The sequence below is a fragment of the Myodes glareolus genome, chromosome 11 (genome assembly GCF_982192425.1).
Source record: "Myodes glareolus chromosome 11, mMyoGla1.1, whole genome shotgun sequence".
Lineage (NCBI taxonomy): Eukaryota > Metazoa > Chordata > Mammalia > Rodentia > Cricetidae > Myodes > Myodes glareolus.
The window spans coordinates 89,482,038-89,488,293 of record NC_142036.1 but is presented as its reverse complement, the minus strand read 5'-3'; positions in this window follow the sequence as shown (position 1 = coordinate 89,488,293).

Sequence of the window (6,256 nt, the reverse complement as noted above, 5' to 3'; positions counted from 1 at the left end):
TGTTGTGTTTACTGGAGAAGCTCTCTTGTCAATCACTACAGAAAGCGCTTTGGATTGGATCGCTGCCTAGACGCTGCGGACGGGAGCCAAACTTTGTTCTCGAAGTGGATTGTGGGTTGGTAGTCTCAGTCTTGCTCCTTAGCTCAGGAAATTGCTGACGGGAGGAGAAGGCTGAACTACATATCCCAGAGATGCGCGCAGAGCGCAGTCTTGATAGTAAACAAGAGTCATAGGGACACGTGTATCAGCTCGTTTGTTTTGGTGTCTCAGACAAAAGGGAGGGGGCGGAGGAAAGGAGTGTTCTAAAGCAAGGGCCTCTTCTCTTCCTCTGGGCCTCCGGGAGCACTCCGAGCAGCCTCAGTCTGTCGCAGCACCCATTCCAGGCCATAAACAGCCAGCGTCGCTTGGTGCTCAGAGTTTGGCAGGTGGCCAAGGTATTGTTTTAGTGCGAAGGGAAGAAGATGACTGCACAAGCGGAAGCGGTGCGGGCTCGCCAGGGACTTGATCACTCAGAAATCACGGCCCAGGCACGATGGTGTTGACAAAGGTAGATTCAGGGCTGCCCTCCCGCAGCGGATGAGCTAAGAGTCTTTGACTCAGTCCTTGCCTCATCACGCCCACAACTCGGGAAGATTTACCAATTATGTTCAGTTTGCCCGGGATGCGTTGAGACACAGCCAAGTGCCGTGCGTGCACTTTAGGGACGAGAGTATAGCGGTCTCGAGATTTACACAGATGGTAAGGGGACCATTGCTTTGAAATTGAGGCGTTTGAAGCGGTATTTCTGAATAGGCCTACATTCTTTGAAGTTCACACAAAGGATTATAGTTATATGGTATGGTCCAGAATTACGTAGTTGCTGGATTACTTGTTTCTACGGTGAATATTCTACGGTGAATACTGTGTCTCCCGTCCTGAGGGTTTAGAAACAAAGCCGTCTTTCCACTCTGTTTCCACTAGGGGTTCTTCCCGAGTTTTCTAAGGCGGTCTCATCAGAAGCAGGGAATGGCTTCTCTGCTTTAGTTACTACCTTCCCTTTAAAGGAGGTTGCTCATAGCAGCTGGGTGCAGCTAATCTGTAATTGGCATTTTTACTACTCACATTATAAGCATTACTGTAGGCATTATTGAGCTTTTTTTCTTTGAACCTGAAGTGTTTAGTCATTTAAGTCATAGATTAGTTTTTATTTCTTTCGATTATTAGAGATGTGCTGACAATTGAGGGGAAGGAAATGAGTAAGAATGCTGCTAAAATCAATTCGGGGAAGGGTTTAAAATCTTTTTATTTTATTATTATTTATTTATTTATTTTGAATTTTTCCGAGACAGGGTTTCTCAGTAGCTATGGAGCCTGTCCTGGAACTCCCTCTGTAGGCCAGGCTGGACTCGAATTTACATAGATCTGCCTGCCTCCCAAGTGCTGGGATTAAAGGCGTGCACCAGGCAGAATCATTTTTCTTTCAAGCTGCCACATTTCTTGAATTTTCAAATGTACCCAAAAATCTACATAGCAGAATCAGTAAAGACTACCTGTATATGACTGGAACAAGGTTTCAAAATCCTTTGAGTTCTTCATTTGGACTCTTGAAATAAAAATTGTTCCTAAATTAGCCCTCCCAAGTGAGCAGAGATTTACATTATGTTCATATATAGTAATCAAGCATTATTTTCCTCAAAATAATCCAGAGGAAATCCAACAAAATGCCAATTTTTCCCCTTAAGTAAAAAGTAAAAGATTTTAATGTATGTCTTTCAGATGGTGTAGTGATCCCAAAAAACATGACTATTCCAGCCATTTTATGCTTGTGTTTTTTTTCTTTTAATGAAAAGTGATCATGATCATTACTTTAAAAATAGAAATTTTTAAATTATTTAAAAATTATAATTTTAAAATTATATTTAATTTCTTAACCCAAACAATAATATTTCTATCTTTGGAGTATATTTAATCATTTAAAATCAATATCTGTAAGATTTCCATGTTCTTGAAACCAAAATGTTGTAGTTTCCAAAACTGAAATCAATACACGCTGTGAGCCATAGGCCTCTCTATCCCTCTTGAGTATGTAAACTATAACACCAGTTTCCCTTGGATGTTACTAAAAGAAGGGGGAGAAGCCAAATATAAAAACACTTTGAAGATCCTGTTGAAAGCCTTAGTGGTGACTTTTTTTTTAAAGCTGGAAGTTACCAGGGTGGGAAGAATAAATTCAACTCTGGTAAAGATATTGGACATTAATTATGAAACCTTATCAATTGTGCACTCCATAGATCTTTCCCATTCATTCATATATTTAGTACTATTTATTGACCCCCCCATACTGACAACTATACAAAGATTTTGCCATACTTTATCTTACTGTGTCCAAGTCTTCAAATATAAATTAGACTCAAATATTTTAATCATAGGTAAATAAATATAATTATTGGAATTCCCCCCCCCCCTTTTAGTAGATATTTAGTCCTGTCTTTTGACTTCCTTGGGAAAATGAGCAGCTTATTACCTTATGCATATTTAACATGAATAGCATTAATTCTTGGTTAACCAAAAAATTAAAAAAAAGAAAAGAAAGCAGCCAATGCAAGAGCTAGAACAAAGACCAGTAAGATCTTAGTAAAACCTTATGTAAGTTAGCCTCTTTGATTAAAACAGATATACAGAGTCATCTTAAGATGTTTTTATTAACATTAAAAATCATTTTAATACCTCCTCTTAGTATGTACACTGGACACATACATAAAATCTATGCTAAAATGTGAAGGGAAATCTCAAATTATTATCAGTTTGAATATTTATTATAAACAAGTTTTATATGGTTAAAGATGGTTAAAATATAGTTTGGAAATTAGACAAACCCTACTTAGAACTTATTTCATCTATTTAGAGGTGAAATTGAGTGATTTCCCTGTGTCCCACCATATCTTAAACAATTACTACTTTGCCAAACAAAAAATGAGAACGCCCATGATATCTACTTTAATATTCATATCACTGTTCTCATTATCAAATGGTTCAACAAATTATACAAATGAGAAAGAAAAGAAACCATATAGTTCAAAGTACTATCCCCAAAGTTTCAGATAGCTTTTTAATATTTGTCACACAAATACCTCCCCATATTATCCAATTGCTTGAAAACAAGTTAATTAACTTAGTTCAAAGTATTCATGTAACACATGCAGTAAAATGCCTAGAAGGTAATGAGCACCATTTTGGAACTGAATCATTATGTGCCTCATAGCCTTGAATGATGCAACTAAGTTTAGATTTTGTTCAGATGACCATGAAGCAAGACCTCTGGCGGCTGATGTATAAGTGTCTTCTCCCTATACCAATCAGGAAGAAGAAACAACAGAAGACAAAGCAAGAAAGACTGTTCTTGCTTACATAACTGAGATGATTCATGTCCCCAATTGAAATAGGGATATGGGAGAGATGTAGGTCCTGGGAGTAGGGGAAAGCTTGGGTTCAAGTTTAGATGCTAAGCTTGCAATGACTGCAAGAAATTTGATTATAGGGAGTCTATAACAATTATATGTTTTTATTTTCATTTGGACTTTAAGAGCTAACAGTCTAGCAGGCGGTGGTGGCTCACACCTTTAATCCCAGCACTCGGGAGACAGAGGCAGGAGAATCTTAAATTTCAGACCACCTGAGGTTTCATAGCAAGACCAAGTCTGTAGAAGCCAAAATTAGGTAATAGAGATAATTCAGGGTTTTGTATCAGGATGGTTGCAGCTAAGGCAGGGTTGAGAACTTACCAGATGAACACAGAAAGTTAGTTGTTCAGAGTTTGCTGGATCTGTGCAGCTTTGTGTGTGTGTGTGTGTGTGTGTGTGTGTGTGTGTGTACGCGTATCTGCACAGGCTGCATGCTCCTGGCTAACACCTGTGGGTCCTCGAGATCAGACTCAGGCCATCTCACCAGCCCACACATTAATTTTTCTTGGGAGCGGGCAGGCTGGTTAAGACCATTACACCTTCCTCCCTACACCATAGAGGACTTCTGAGTATTTTCCTCTACTCCTTTATAAATAAATGGATGAACCCACAAACTACACTTGGGGGCTAATAGGGAAGATTGGGGTTCTAGAAAGGCACCTGTGTCCAATATACCATGGGTTGTTCTACTTGTTGTATTCCCAGTTTATCTACTAAAAAGAGCCAAATGGAGGGGACGGGAGAGCAGGTCCGGCTCATCTTATTTGTTCTAACTTCTCCTTGTGCATAAGAGGAAAAAAAGGTCATTTTTGTTTCCAGTTGAGTAAAAAATGTACTAACATGCTACTATGAAACACTTATAAATGGTGCTAACAAATTATGTGTAAATGTTATATACACCTATGTGTATATGCCATGTACAACTACACGCTACTTTGTGGTATCATGTTTATATCTAGGAGAATGGCAAGATTTGGGCTATGGTTAAATTGAAATCTGAGGAAACCACATCCCCAAGTAGGTGGCCCTTTATTTTAATACAAGTGATAGATCCTGTCTCTTAGATCACATCTCCTCATGTTCAGATGACAGATGCTCACTAAAGACTTATAGGCAATGTTTAGGTTTTTAAACTTACCATATGCAAAAAATACTCATGTTTGTAGTGATATTTTAATAAAGCTTGCCTGAAGATCAGAAAGTAAAACAGCCACACCAGTCAGCCATAGAGGCCAGGTAGTGGTGGTGCACGGCTTTTATTCCAACACTAGAGAGGATAATAAAACTCGTTCTCTTTCAGTCTGAGGATTTCTTAGAGGCTAGAGCTCTCTAGTGGCTGGCTGCTTTGCTTTTCTGATCTTCAGGTTGAACCCCATGTCTCTGGATTTTTATTAATCGTGCTACACACGTTAGTAAAAAAATTTCCTCTCAAAATTGACTCTACGTTCTATCAGACTACACTTTTAACTGACGTTAATTGGGTTATAGGCCAAGACTTTAACATGAAAGGAAGAAATGTCAGTTCCTCATAAATTCTGCCACAGATGTACAACACGGTCTTGGTGAAGATGGTTTCTCCTTGGTATGCAACAAACAGAGATAATCTTGGTGTTGGGTAAATGGGTCTTCCCAAAAATAATTATTATATTTGGCTGCTTACATTTTCACAATTCATGAGTTACAATGATAGGATTTACTTAACAATCCCCCGCCCCCGCAATACATGTTCTCTATGTGTCCTTGGCTGTCCTGGAACCCACTCTTTAGACCAGGCTGGCCTCGAACCCAAGAGATCTGTTTGCCTCTGCCTCCTGAGTGCTAGGATCAAAGGCATACAACATCACTGACTGGTAATACATTCTTTTTTTTAATGTTTGTGAATACAAGTATATTTTTCATTGTTTAGTCAGTTTTGCTGCCTGTAAAATTATTCTGGAACAGGTAAAACTGTCTAAATTCTTACTGCGATTTCTTTCCTTTAGTCTGTACCTCACCTTACTATTAACTTGAGAAACCAGCATTCCTCCTGTTTCTCTCTGGAGTGTTAGCTGCCTAACAAAGGCTTAGAGCAAGCCCTTCAAACTTAGTGTTTTAAGACCACAGAAAGCTCCTTAATCATCATAACATTACTCAAAAAAGCTGTGTTGTTTTAAACATACTTTGAAAACAAAACTGTTCTGCACACTTCTCAGTTCTACTCATCTCAGTCAAATCCCAAGTCCTTGTTTCATACAAACTCTCCACATAAAGGATTTTACATGACATGGTAACCAATGTTAACAATAACCCAAATACATTTATCCAACGTCTATTGCAGGTAGTATTTTTGTTAAAATATAGATGCTAAGTCCTAATTCATAGTGATAAGAAACACAATACCCTTCAAAACTTACTTAAAACAAAATGAAGACTCTTGTTCTCCAGGACACATTCCTAACACTTTCCTGGCCACAGATGTACTTAAGAGGTGCCATCTTTGGATGGAAACATCATCAATAGTAAGAATCCTCATTAGTGACTTAATAATGACATCCACAAGCCAAACTTGAGCTGTTTTAATTAGAAAGTTTTACACATAAATTCCCCAGTCAATCATATTTATTTGGTTATTCTAAATCACCAAAATAATGTGCAACATATCACAAGAGTTAAAAATTTAACCAATAGTTAAAAATCTTACAGAGACCTACAGTCATGCAAAACTGTACTTTCTTACTGCTGTATGCTATGGGGTTATACCTTCCAGGGACCATATCATGATTTTTGTTACAGCTACACACTGGACAAACCATAAAAAGAAAACAATGCTTAAAACA